Consider the following 14108-nt stretch of genomic DNA (forward strand, 5'->3'; position numbering starts at 1 on the left):
GACTGTCATAACCAAGGTGCATAGGATACTATCTGGCCTGCTATAGAGGGTGCCTCCAATGTCATAAACACTGCAATAAACATGAACAAAGAATAAACAAACATTTCTTGAAAGGGGCTGCTGTTTAACAATACACATATGTAATCCCCTGTACAGTTCTGCAGGAAAATCTGAGCCTTAGGTTTGCCTTTAAGGCCTAAGAGCATGCTATGGAGCTTAAATTGTAATATTTGGCTTCTCTCTTCTTTTCTTACAAAAGCAACATAAAAATGGGAACAGAGGGGGTTTGTAACTTCAGCTGCAGTCCAGGGAAACAGAGCAGTATATCTAAGCTTTAAAGGGGTAGCTCACCCAACTTTATGTATGATGTAGACAGTGATATTCTGAGACAATTTGCAGCTGGCATTTATATATATTTATATATATATATATATATATATATTTTTTTTTTATTTTAATTATCTAGCTATTTGTTCAGCAGTTTTCCAGTTTGAAATTTAAGCAGCCATCGGGTTGCTAGGGTTCAGGGCCAGAACTAGGGGTAGGCAGAAGGGACACCTGCCAAGGGCACAAAAGTGAGGGGTGCTAGGAAGGTACCTCTGATGTAAGTGTAATTGCCTGGAGAAGGAAAGCCTAATCATAGGGGTGCCAAATGTTAGGCACCCCCCAGTGATGGTAATCACTTACATTGTACCCTGGGCCAGTGCTCCTGTTAGCAGAAAACTGTGAATGCCATGGAGCAATCCTCTTCCTGGTTCCTCCCTCTTTGCGTGGGTGTGCATTTACAGTGAAAGTGAAAAGCCGCATTTTAACAAAAAAGCTGGCTATTTTACTACTGCCCCTGTGTCTGCTCAGAGGCACTGAAGGAAGAAGAAGCAGAAAATAAGAATCGCTCCATGTTGCTTGATAAGAAGAACCCCAGGCCTGGGCAGTTTTCTGCTGACAGCTGCCCAGGGGATCAAGTAAGTGGTTACAATCACTGAGGGGTACCTAACATTTTTCACCCCCCAGGGATTTAGGTTTTTATTCTTCTTTAAAGAAAAAGGTCAAATACAAAATACAAAATCATAAAAAATACAATTTGATACCATCCACCCAAATACTGAAAGTTTTTTTTTTAAAAACCTTCACTTGGAAACCATTTTAAACTTTGTAGCATGTACAGCAGGGGTGGGCAAACTACGGCCCGCGGGCCACATCCGGCCCCTTGGCCTTTTTAATCTGGCCCGCCGACGGCGCCAAGTCTCATCACGCGAGACTTGGTGTCATTGGCGGGCCGGAATTAAAGAGACGAAGGGGGTGTAACGCTGACCTGGCCCTGCCCGCCCTGGCCCGGGGGTAAGTAAATGTGGCCCGTGAGCCAAAAAGTTTGCCCACCCCTGATGTACAGTATAGAATACGGTTTGCTATACCGTGCAAGGCCAAGGTTTTTATTTAACTGACTGATGCCGACATTTATTTATTCCATGAAGAATTTTGTTTATAACCCACAAACCAATTTTTTGTTCATCCAAGGAAGAGGGTGTTTAGGTACCAATAAAGGCCCAGTGCTAAAGGTTAACGCAGTTCCCCAGACATTTTAAGGTCCTTGTAGCCTAAGCAAGCATGTTTTCCTAGAACGTTAATTGAAGGGAAACATTTTATTAGTGTTAATTTGTAAATAGGGAACATGTTTTTATGCATGTTTAATAAACAAAAAAAAAATACATGTAAATGTTCCCATATCCCTTACTTTCTGCTACGTGCAATAACAATTATGTGATCATTTAGTCAGGTATGCACAGAGTGACATGGGAGGTGCTGTTATAGCTAACTAAATTGTATTTACCTGCTGGCAAACTGTCATTATGAGACAAACACCTCCTGCAAAATAACAGATTTAGCTGATTACCCAATATTTGGCATGCACCTCAAAGAAATGACTAAACATAGCAACACGGTAACATAGCATTTAACAACAGATTAGAATCACTTGTTCCAGTTACCCTGCCCATTCAAATATTTTGTGTGATCCTGTTCACCCTCAGTATAGCCCATGCATGTTCAAGGAATTCCTCATAGTGGCAAAAACAGGGGGGGCAGACACCTGCAATTGCAGTGTTGCCCAAGGAACAGTGGACCCACAAGTGGAGTTGTGGGTGACCTGTAATTTCATGCACAACCCACAATACAGGGGTGACTTTCCTTGAATGATGCTGTCCTTCTTATCAGGTCACATAACCCAGCCACTCCTGACAGAGTTGACAACATCTTGGCTTCTGCAAGAGTAAAATAGGCCTCCACCATTTAAATGGCAACTGGTAAGGACCGACTAGAAAATCTTGTTGGGGGAGAATGTTAAGAAGGCTGTTTTAATGCTTTGTGGATCCCTTGCAGCAATGCCAAGTTCCAGGCATTTTAGACTTAATTTTTTCTGTTTTCTGCATACCTCACAACATTTCAAAGAGGGAAAAATACATTTGGCAGGTTATTTAAAGTTTGAACACATTTCTGGGGGTTTTGGGGTCTTATTTGATGTGTTATTACAGTTTTGCTAAGAAAAAAAGTGAAATTGCCCTTTATGCTGCAAGTCTCAGTTGCCCCAAGAGACCTATTCGGCTTATTAGTTACAATTGTATCTAAGTGCAGGTGTAGCTTGATAACCTTTCTGGGCTCTCTGCCAAAAGCTACTTATTTAATGAAGTTTGAGAAACATTGTATCTTTTTAAGCATTTAGTAAAGGAGATCAAAGAGAAATGAGGTACTGCGGGCTGAGCTGTTAAAATCAGGACTGTTCTGCAAAAATCGGAATAGTTAGGAGGTATGATAATAAATAATCTAATATCTAATGTAGAAACAAAATATTGTTTTAGATACATGGTTTTTTTTTTAATATACAAATGAAGCAAAGTCGGAAGGGGTCATTTACATTACCCCAGGGTGCTAGTGCTAAGGGGTCCCAGGGTAAGCTGCTTTCTGCTCCTTGCACTGGACAGAACGAGCAGTAGAGTGTAGTGGTATAGCCCCAGCCCTGTCCTTACTGATTGCCTTAAGGCACCATCCACCCATTTATTGTACAGAGCTGCGGCATATGTTGATGCTTTATAAATAGTAATAATAATATCTGGGCACCTCTTTCTGAAACCATAGGGTATTAATATGAAGTTGGTTTTGGATTTGCTGCTAAAACAGCCTGTACTCTTCTAAAATGCCTTTCGTCCAGCTTGGTTGGCTCTTTGCAGGCCAGTCAAGATCTTCTCAACTCAGAAAACCAATTCTGTACAGATCACACTGTATGCATGGGGGCATTTCTGTGCTGCAACTGGAAAGGGACTTCCCCTAAACTGCTGCTACAACGTAGGAAGCATGGTACAGGTATAGGACCCATTATCCAGAATGCCCGGGACCAAGGGTATTCCGGATAAAGGGTCTTTCTGTAATTTGGATCTTCATACCTTAAGTCTATTGAAATATCAATAAAACATTAATTAAACTCAATAAAATTAGCTTGCATCCAGTAAGGATTAATTATATCTTAGTTTGGATCAATTACAAAGCACTCTTTTATTTTTACAGAGAAAAAGGAAATCAATTTTTAAAATCTGAATTATTTGCTTATAATGGAGTCTATGGGAGACAGGCTTTCCGTAATTCGGAGCTTTCTGGATATCGGGTTTCCGGATAAGGGATCCCATACCTGTATTATCAAGAATGACACTGTTGATGTAGCACTATGATTTTTTTACTCACTCATCCCAGAGCCTAGCCCAAACCATGAAAAATGTCCCCAGACCATTATTCCATTTGCACCAAAATGTTCCATATACAGTATAATATATTCAGGTACAGTTCTCTTGGCATCCATCAAAGTAAAGGGGTGAATTACTTATGGATTTGCAGAGTGCAAAGTACTTTATAATATATTAATATGGTGATAGTAGTATAATTTAAAAAAATGCAATTATTATAAATAATCATTTATATAAATAATCATTTTGGTGATATTTTGAGAACTCTAAAACATCTAAAAATCAAACAAAAGGGTTAAAGTCTAAATGTAATTTGCTTAGATGACTTTGCAAGATTCAAGATGATTTTTAGGTGAACTTAATATGCAGGTGACTCACGCCAGCTTATCTCATTTTAATAAAACAAGTCTTGTGGGTGTGCTAGACATCTCTTTGAGTGTTTGTCATAGTCTGGAATTAGGGCCAAAACTCCCTTTCAGCACCTCACCCATATCTATGCAATGAATCAGTGCATCCTATTAAGCTACAATTTTAGCAAAGGAGAGTCTCAGCCTATTGCAAATACAAGCAGGTTATGATTCTACTTAGAGATTACAATAAACAATAGAAACTATGGCTGGAAGCACACTATATTATACACAGTAGACATGTGTGTGCACCTGTAGAGGACTGCTCACTGCTTTTAGCAGATGTCGAAATTAAATTAAAGAGCACAGGTATCTTAAAAAATTACAAAAGCAGGGGCTGCAAGGGGCACACAATGGCATATTTCCAGGTTAAAGCCCAGACCTAGACTCATAATCAGTGGGGTCTGGCAAATGCCAGAGAGGCTGCTGTAAGATGCTATAGACAGTTAACATATCTCCCAACTGTCCCGATTTTCATGGGACACTCCCTCTTTTAACAGGTCAACCCGCAGTCCAAGATTCTTACTGAAAAGTTCCTCATTTCCCTTTGATCTCCTGCACTGAACATTAAAAAAGATATAAACTTAATTAAAAAGTAGCTTTTGGCAGAGAACCCAGAAATCTTAACAAGTTATACCTGCCCTTATATACATTGTTTATCAAACTTAATTAAGTGGGCTTTTGACAGAGAGCCCAGAAAGTTACCAAGCCACACCTGCACTTAGATACAATTGTAACTAATAAGCTAAATAGGTCTCTTGGGGGAACGGAAACTTACAGATAAAAGGGCAATTTCACCTGTATTAGCAAAACTGTAATAGCACATAAAACTACCCCAAAACCTCCATAAATGTGTTAAAATTTTAAATAACCTGCCGAATTTAGTAAAATGGATGTGGTATTTAGGGGGTGTGGTTGCAAAAATGGGTGTGGTAAAAAAAATTTGCTCCGCTATGCGCACCATTTCTTTTTGTCACTCTCTCCATTTTTCAAATGTTGGGAGGTATGGTCAGTCATTATTTATTGGGCTGATGGGGAGATGTTTGTGTATTTGAAATGCCAGGGCCTATTTTAAATCCCAGTCCAGACCTGGTAAAGCCCCTCCTTTAAGTTTTTTGACTCTAATGTGCTATAATATTACTGCACACCATGAAGCCAATGTATGTATAACTAATAGAAGTGATCCAGGCCTCAGTGCATTTCTGTCTCCTGCAGTAATTCCTCCTAGGGACACTATTTAGTGCCCCAGCTTGAGCACTGTCTGAGGCATGTCACTCCCCTTTTCCCAGGGGAGAAGTGTTCCTGATTATTAACATGGGATTTTTTTATAATAATGAAACAACACCACGATGTTCTAATATCCATATATCTTACAGAAGGGGACACAATATTCTCTATATAATATTTACTAGCATTGCAGAAAACAAGTGGTCAGCCCTATCAATATATCTATAAAATGCTGTGGAACAGGAATTTTTACATTTAAGCTTTAGCAGAAAGGTCTATGTAAATACAGCCTCTATCAAAAGAAACATAGGATTTCTTGACTCCGTTTTTGGGAACATTTTCTTTGGTATTTGACTTCCTCTCTTTTAGGGCTCCTTCAGGTTTGGGGCTTGAGTCTGCTCAGTTCTCTCCCTCTCCCCCTCCCTTCTCCTGTTCCCCCCTCCCATAAGAATGCATAAGAACTCACTTCCCCCACACTTAGGAATGTGTGATCTGAGCTTCCAACAGCTATAACTGCAGCAGGAAACTACCAAGACCAAGCTAAAATGGCAGCTGCTATCGGAGGGAGCTTCTAGGGCTCTCAGGTATAGTAAAGCTTTCTGCTGAATAAATATAACACTAATGCGGCAAATCTATTGGTAGTAAAATGCCAAAGTGAGTTTCCTTCTCCTTTAATGCAAGGAAGGCATTGTAACAGTTTCCACCTTATTCAGGAAAAATAACATTGGCCTCAAGCATCATTTTACAAGGCATAATACTCAGATTTATGCTGTTAAACACTGACCTTTATGCCATTTCTGAATTTGCCCTGGACATGCTTAGGCATGCCCCCAAGCCACCCAAAACCCTGTATAATTCCATTAAGCCACTGACCCATGTGAATATGGACAATTTGTGGCCATGATATATTATGGTTCAGGCAGCTTTAACCCCACCTCTGTAATGCCAAATAAGGCTAATATATACAGGACACATGTGTTTGTTGTTCTTTGCAGCTAAACAATTCTAATGTGGAGGCACAAAAAAAACAAGGTTTATATCTAATTTACAGATAAGTAATATGTATGTCCTATAGCTTGTATACTCTGGGTAAAGAATATACTAAAGTAAATAACATTGCACAATTCTGTAATAGGGAGAAAAGGTAAACTGGGCTGTATTCTCTGTATCGCAAAGACTTTTCCCACACAAAGGGAACAAAGAATTCACTGCTTATCTATTCTACACTGCACACTGACTAATTCAGGAGGCACACACATGAGATTCTATTCTGCCAAGCTGAGTAAAAGGAATATATAGTAATCTGTATAAGGCTACATTCTTCTACGCAGAAGGAAGAAATAGAGGAATGCACAAACAATGTACAGAGGGCAAAAAACCATGCAGATTAGAGTTGCATGATCTACTGGTCTTCAAATCCTCAGAGGTCAGAAGGTCTGTAAATTGAACAAGTGCAGTTGCCAACAGCAACCAGTCATTTCAACAGTTTATTACAAATTAGAAAATGACAGCAAAGATATGATTGGCTTCTGTTGGCATCTGCACTAATTAGCAACTTTGTTAGAAAATAAGATGTAAAGACCACAGTGTAATATCCATTAGCAATTTAGGTGGAAGACAGTGGGACAATGCTGTTATTTTGGGAAAGTCTACCCCCAAAGTGAACACAAATCATAAAAATATTAAGGTCATTAATGGAAATTTGACCCAAGAAGAAAACAACAAAGCAATAAGATAAGGCTTTTTTTGAAGGAGTGGTTCACCTTTAATTTAACTTTTAACATGTTATAAAGTTGCCAGTTCTGAGCAGCTTTTCAATTGGTCTTCATTATTTATTGTTTTTTAATTATTTGCCTTCTTCTCCTAACTCTTTCCAGCTTTCAAAAGGGGGTCACTGACCCCAGCATCCAAAAAAATTATTGTTTTCTGAGGCTACAGTTTTATTGTTATTCTTATTTTACATAACAAATTTTTCTCTGCAGGTCCTCTCCACCAGATAGCTGTTAAAAATCCAACCTGGAGAGTTAAAACAAAAACTGAAATAATTAAAAAACTACAAATAATAAAAAAAAAAGAAAAACAATTGCAAATTGTCTCAGAATATTACTTTCTACGTCATACAAAAAGTTAACTCAAACACAAACAACCCCTTTAATGCCCTATAAACACAGACTTGCATGTTCCTGAGTGACCAGCAGCCACATCTGTTAGAAGCAAATTTCCCAATAAGTTCAGATGACCATAGTAACTTAGTACAGGTATAGGACCCGTTATCCATAATGCTTGGGACCTGGTGTTTTCCAGATAAGAGGTCTTTCTGTAATTCGGATCTCCTACCTTAAAGGAACAGTAACGCCAAAAAATTAAAGTGTATGAAAGTAATTAGAATATAACATACAACTGGGGTGTTTTCCCCAGAAACTTATATAAATAAAGTTGCTCTGTAGTAATGGGGGCAGCCATTCAAAGGAGAAAAGGCACAGCCACATAGCAGATAACAGATAAAACACTATTGTATTCTAGAGAGGTTAACTGTTATCTGCTATGTAACCTGTGCCTTTTCTCCATTTTTCCAGCTTGAATGGCTGCCCCCGTGGCTACACAGCAGCTTATTTATATAAACTATATTAGCGTTACTGTAGCAAATACACCACTTTTACCAGTGCAGGGCAACAGTACATTATATTTTAATTGATTTAAAAAACTTTCATTTTTGATGTTACTATTCCTTTAAGTCTGCTAAAAAAATGATTTAAACTGTAAATAAACCCAATAGGATTGTTTTGCCTCCAATAAGGATTATTGGATGATATCTTAGTTGGGATCAAGTACAAGGTGGTGTTTTATTATTACAGAGAAAAAGGAAATCGTTTTAAAATTTTTTAATTATTTGCTTATAATGGAGTCTATGGGAGATGGTCTTTCCATAATTCGGAACTTCCTGGATAAAGGGTTTCCGGATAAGGGGTCCGATATCTCCATGTGCCTTCATTTATATAATGGTCACGGAACTGTCATCTTTTTTATTATGGCATTTATCAGTCAGAAAAAGCTGGTTTATCACATGGGCAATAGTTATGGCCAAAGTGAAATGATAATTTATTAATAATAAAATATATATTCATGTGACTCCAAGATGACAATTTATATTGTTATAATAATGGGTTGGGGCAAAATAATTCACTATAATACCTGCTTTTTAAAAATACTGTACATTTGTAATTATTGTAATAAATATAAAACTGTTACCATCTTCTGTTACAATACAAATTAGCATTATTTAGAAAAGCTAAATCGAAGTCTTTATTTTTCTCCTGCTGATTTACAGCTGTTTGCACTTTTGTGCCAAAAAGATCAAAGCACAAAGAACTGTAATCAGTGCTATAAACATGGTATCCTCTTCCCCTGCCCCACTGTTATGACATAGTGAAGAGTATGTAAAACAGCTCACATGGAAAATATTAAAAGTATGCTGACAACTGTACCTAGTTTGCCTATGGGTGCTTACAGAGATGGTCTTCTAAGCACACATTTTACATCCAGCCATATATGATGAAAATGCTAGAAGAAGACATTAAACATGTGCAGTAATGTATGATGTTACAGCTGCTTGTATGCAGAATGCATTCTTTCTATATTTATCAGTGGATACTGCCATATTGTATTCCTTAAACAGCCACTGAAATGCATCTCTGGGTATTGTAAAATACAGTAAATGGTGCTGTCTGGTGCCTACAGAGAAACCTGACGGTGATATACCCAGGTATTGTTATTAACAAATATATGGTGCACAATTTAAACATACAAATGACATACCTGTATGGCCTTCCTGTAATTTGGAGCTTTCTGGATAACAGGTTTCTAGGTAACAGATTCCATATTTGTAGCATACCTTGCTGCTAATAAGATGCCTCTCCCCCTCCATACTGAAGCCCCCTTTAAATTTTACAGTATAAGTGTATGTACTACAGGCATTGGATCCGTTATCCTGAAATCCATAATCCAGAAAGCACTACAGGAAGTTACAGGAAGGCCATCTCCCATGGACTCCATTTCAATCAAATAATTCAAAATGTTAAAACATATTTCCCTTTTCTCTCTAATAATAAAACAGAACCTTTTCATTGATCCTAATTAATTAATCCTTAATCTGATGTAATTAATCCTTTTTGGTGGCAAAACCATCCTATTGGATTTATTTAATGTTTTAATAATTTTTAGTATACCTAAAGTATGGTGATCCAAATTACAGAAAGATCCCTTATCCAGAAAACCCTAGATCCTAAGCATTCTGGATAATAGATTCCATACCTGTATTTATATGGTAAAATTGTGTAACCCTATTCTGTGACTCCAACACACAGGCTGGGCCTTCGCAAAACGGAAGAATTACACTTGAGAGGTGTTGCAGAACTACAACTCTCTACTGCCACAATGTGTATATAAGTAATTATGGACGCCAGAGGTTCTTTTGCATTGAACTAGAACTTGGTTTATTGATAGTACACAGTATATGCAGGGTTAATACTCACAGCTTTGAGGTAGAATAGCACACAAATGTCAAATGCAGTTGCAAATAGCAGAAATAGTATGGCACCACTGTGGGGATAGGTATAGGGGATAGCCAGGAGTCCCAAGGTTGGTGTCTGCCTTATCTGGACCGGATCCCTACAGCGACGGTGGTTCAGGGGTTAATAACAGCCTAAATCCTATGTCTGACACTGCGGTCCCTACAGTAAGGCAGCAGAGCCTTGAGTGTACTAAACCCTCTATTTCAGGGGTCTCAAACTCGCGGCCCGCGGGCCATTTGCGGCCCTCGGTATAATATTTTGTGGCCCGCACCAACGCTGAATGAATGGATCGCGATTTTTATTGCGATTCAAGGGATAATGCAAGGCACGGCGGGCGGGAGCTGCTGATTGCGGAAATGACGTTATGCCATCATTATGGGAAGACGTAAGGAGCTAATTGTGCACACAGAACGTCTTCCCATAATAACTGTTATGATGGCATAGTGCTGGGCGGTATACCGGTAAAAAACGATCACCGGTTTTTTTTTTGAAACCTATATGAATTTTCTACATACCCCCATACCGGTGTGCTGAATACTTCCGGGTGCGCACGTGACGTCAGCGCGCACGTGACGTCAGCGCGCACACTCTACAAAAGCGCCATCGCTAGGACGCATTCAGAGTCGGATACCAATGTGAGCTGTCGGGGGGTGCCTGGCCAGTAATTATCTTTTATGTGAAGGGGATGGGGTTGTGTTTGGGGGGGGTGGGGTGGGGGGTTATATTTATGTGAAGGGGATGGGGGGGTGTTTGGGGTGGGGGTGGGTGGGTTATACTTATGTGAAGGGGATGGGGTTGTGTTTGGGGGGGTGGGATGGGGTGGAGTGGGGGGTTATATTTATGTGAAGGGGATGGGGGGGTGTTTGGGGTGGGGTGGGGGGGGTGTGTGGATGGGGGGGTGTTTGGGGTGGGGGGGTGCGTGCGGATGGGGGGGTGTTTGGGGTGGGGGGGTGCGTGCGGATGGGGGGGTGGGGGGGGTGCGTGCGGATGGGGGGGTGCGTGCGGATGGGGGGGTGGGTGGGCTGCGTGCGGATGGGGGGGTGCGTGCGGATGGGGGGGTGGGGGGGGTGCGTGCGGATGGGGGGGTGCGTGCGGATGGGGGGGTGGGTGGGCTGCGTGCGGATGGGGGGGTGTTTGGGGTGGCGGGGGGGGGTGCGGGTGGCGGGTGTTTGGGGTGGTCACCTAATCATGCATGGGGAAAAAAAATACCGTCAAATACCGTGATACCGATATAATTTTGAAAAATACCGTGATATAAATTTTTGGTCATACCGCCCAGCACTATGATGGCATAACGTCATTTCCGCAATCAGCAGCTCCCGACATTTTTTTGTGAAATCCCTTATGCGGCCCAGCCTCATCCTGACTTTGCCTCCTGCGGCCCCCAGGTAAATTGAGTTTGAGCCCCCTGCTCTATTTTCTCCCATGTGGGAGCGTATAGCTGCTCATACTAAATAGCCCTGAACTAAGTCACACTCCTAGAGCGTGCTATAACAAAGTCTAACCTGCAAATGACTACACCTCATTCACGGGGTCCCTGATCCCCGACTTAGAATCACTAGATGGATTGGCTTCCTCTAGGGCACAGGCTTCTGGGCCCAGTTGAGAACCCAGGCTCAATGTGCAACCTGTTCTGAAGGATAGGAATGCCAAAGTGGAAGTGCCCACACCCTGCAAATCACTATATTACAGTGTGCAGGAAGTGGTCATCCTAACTAAGGGCCAATAAGTGCATAGTGACACATAACTAAAGTGGCAACATTACAATCTGCTCAGTAACAGCAGATAACACAGTGTAGGGCTAAAGCCATAGGGAGCTCAGTTCCTATGGGTCCCTACAATTGATTAAAAGACAATTTAAAAAAAAAAAAAGCATCATCATAACTGCCCCCCCTTCCCCCACCTAAAAAATACAAACAAAAGTTGTGCAATGCATACAAATCATACAGATTTAGGGTGCCTAAGTCTGTCCTTGTAATTCCATCTTTTGCCCCTGGTACTTACACACAAACTGATGTGCTGTGTCGCCTAGGGAAGTCATTTAATTGCGCACCAGTTTTTATTCCCACAGTTTGAAAAAAAAAATGAGCTGGCAGTGTTCCCTATATCTGTGCCCATACCTCTGCTAAAGCGGTGGGACTCGGATTATCAGCAGATGTCGTACAACTAACTTCATTTGTTCTGCGTCCAAGTTGAGTGACCAAGGGGTGGCGCTACAGACACGCCACATTTCTATTCCAGCAGCAGCCACAGGTTGCCATGTTAACAAAGCCGCTTCCAACCCTTAACCCCGCCCCTATCCAGCCACACAACAGGCTAGGTTGCGCGCCCTTTGTCCTGGGCTTGGAGTTCCTTGTGGCAAACCAGCAAGGGGAGTGGGCGGGGACAGCGTGGAGCAGGAGCAGGTTGGGTTGGTCGGGCGGAGCTTCCCCTGTTAGGGCAGGTGGAACATGGAGAAAGAGGAAGGAGGACGGTGAGCGGAGAATCCTATAGAGAGTGTACGTGGGAAGCGGGACAAAAACAGGTAAATAAGTGTGTAAGTGCCAAACTGTAACGTAGCACATGAAACTTTCCATTCGCTGTGCGGGGCGAGGGGTAACCGGACAATAAAGGGGCAGTAACTCTCACATATAAATCTTCTGGGAAACTGTCACTTATAGGAAAACTTCTCATTAGGAGCCTGTTGTTCCTTTTGCTTAGCACTTCAGGTTATTGCTGTAATTCTTGTATTATAGAAATGCTTGTGTTATACATGTGTCATACGGGCATACCCTCTAATGTGTTGGTACGTACCTACATACAGTTACACCTGTGCTTAATTACATTTCCTGTTATTTGTTCCTATACGGAAACAATCCGAAATTCTAATTCGTGCATACTCAGCCCCCAGCCCCCATTCTCTCTTCATCCACATTGTCTCCAGCTGGAGGGGTTCGAGTTGTAGTTCAAGAGCAACAGCTTGGGATTTCCCTTTTATAAATCAGATAACTGTAAGGAGAAGGCAATAGGTACAGCACACATGTTAGTTATATGAAATAAACATTGGAGCCAGTTCTATAAATGTAATATAGAAAATCATATGTTCAATAAAATGTAATTGGCTAATAAAAATGCATAGAGGTACTATAAATAGCCTGTGTTTGTGGGCACGCCAGGCATTTCAATTCAGAACGCAAGGCCCTGATTTCTGTCACCAGTAGCTTGGGATACAGAGGAATTTAAGCCCATCTGAGTTACTTGTATGATACCCCATCCTTTTTGTAAACTGGCCAGGGCTGCCGCTCCCTATAAGCAGAGTACTCAGTCTGCATAGGGCACCAACTCCCAGGGGGGCACAATCCCAGCTGCTCCAAAAAAAAAAAAACATTTTTATATATTATAACATACCCCCCAACACTGTCCCGCCGGTTTTTATAGCGCATCCCGCTGTCCCGGATAGTTCAATCTATCTATGGGGGCAATTGGGGGCACTTACTATGGGGGCTATTGGGGGCACTTACTATGGGGCCCCTATAGTAGGTGTTTTTTTTTTAATTATTTTATTTTTACTTCCGTAATATTTGGGGGAGGGGGCACAAAAGTAAATTTCTGCTTAGGGCACCCATTTGGCCAGCAGCGGCCCTGAAACTGGCAAATGTATATTTTCATCTCTCGGTGGAATACAGATTTTGAAAAGCAACTATTGTAATTTGTAATTATTGTAAAGTTATAAGAAAGATGCCAAAAGATAAAATTCCTTTTTTTGCAGGTAATGTTTGCTCGCCCCCTTATGAAGCTTTGTGTATGCAAATATGCCAATTGCTGACAATGTGCAGTGCAGGATACTTCCTTCAGTGGCAGAGAGTATTGCTCATAGCTCCCAGCACCGCAGCCTGTTGTAGTTTAACATCAGCATTATGTTAGGAGAAGAGCAATTATTGGCTTTCCTCTTTGGCAGGAAAATGGTTAAGGGTAAAGGTCCTATTACTACTGAGAAAATATCCACAATCTCCCCTTATTTGGGCATTTTGGGATAGTTTTTTCCATATTGAGTAATGTGAGTGTCAGCCATAGGTCAGTATACTCCTCCAGTGCCTATCCTGCAATAACAAATCTCAGCAAAATAAAAACAAAACACATGGGGATGTAAGAGTGCAGGACTAGGAAGTTCCCATCCCTCCCCCAGCTGTGTGCCG

At 41.1% G+C, this 14108-nt stretch overlaps 2 protein-coding genes across 2 annotated transcripts in view; one reads left to right on the plus strand and one right to left on the minus strand.

The window, feature by feature from the left end:
- The window catches only part of tmem211 (transmembrane protein 211), a 68544-nt gene extending 56298 nt beyond the window's left edge, over positions 1 to 12246 (minus strand). Inside the window, 1 exon segment of the mRNA NM_001114074.1 lies at positions 12054 to 12246. The gene's annotated coding sequence lies outside the window, so the exon portion shown is untranslated.
- A 40-nt stretch (positions 12247 to 12286) lies between these two features.
- The window catches only part of kiaa1671 (uncharacterized protein KIAA1671 homolog), a 107417-nt gene continuing 105595 nt past the window's right edge, over positions 12287 to 14108 (plus strand). Inside the window, exon 1 of the mRNA XM_002932085.5 lies at positions 12287 to 12457. The gene's annotated coding sequence lies outside the window, so the exon portion shown is untranslated. The remainder of the gene's footprint in view (positions 12458 to 14108) is intronic.

The sequence above is a fragment of the Xenopus tropicalis genome, chromosome 1 (genome assembly GCF_000004195.4).
Source record: "Xenopus tropicalis strain Nigerian chromosome 1, UCB_Xtro_10.0, whole genome shotgun sequence".
In the NCBI taxonomy this organism is placed as follows: domain Eukaryota; kingdom Metazoa; phylum Chordata; class Amphibia; order Anura; family Pipidae; genus Xenopus; species Xenopus tropicalis.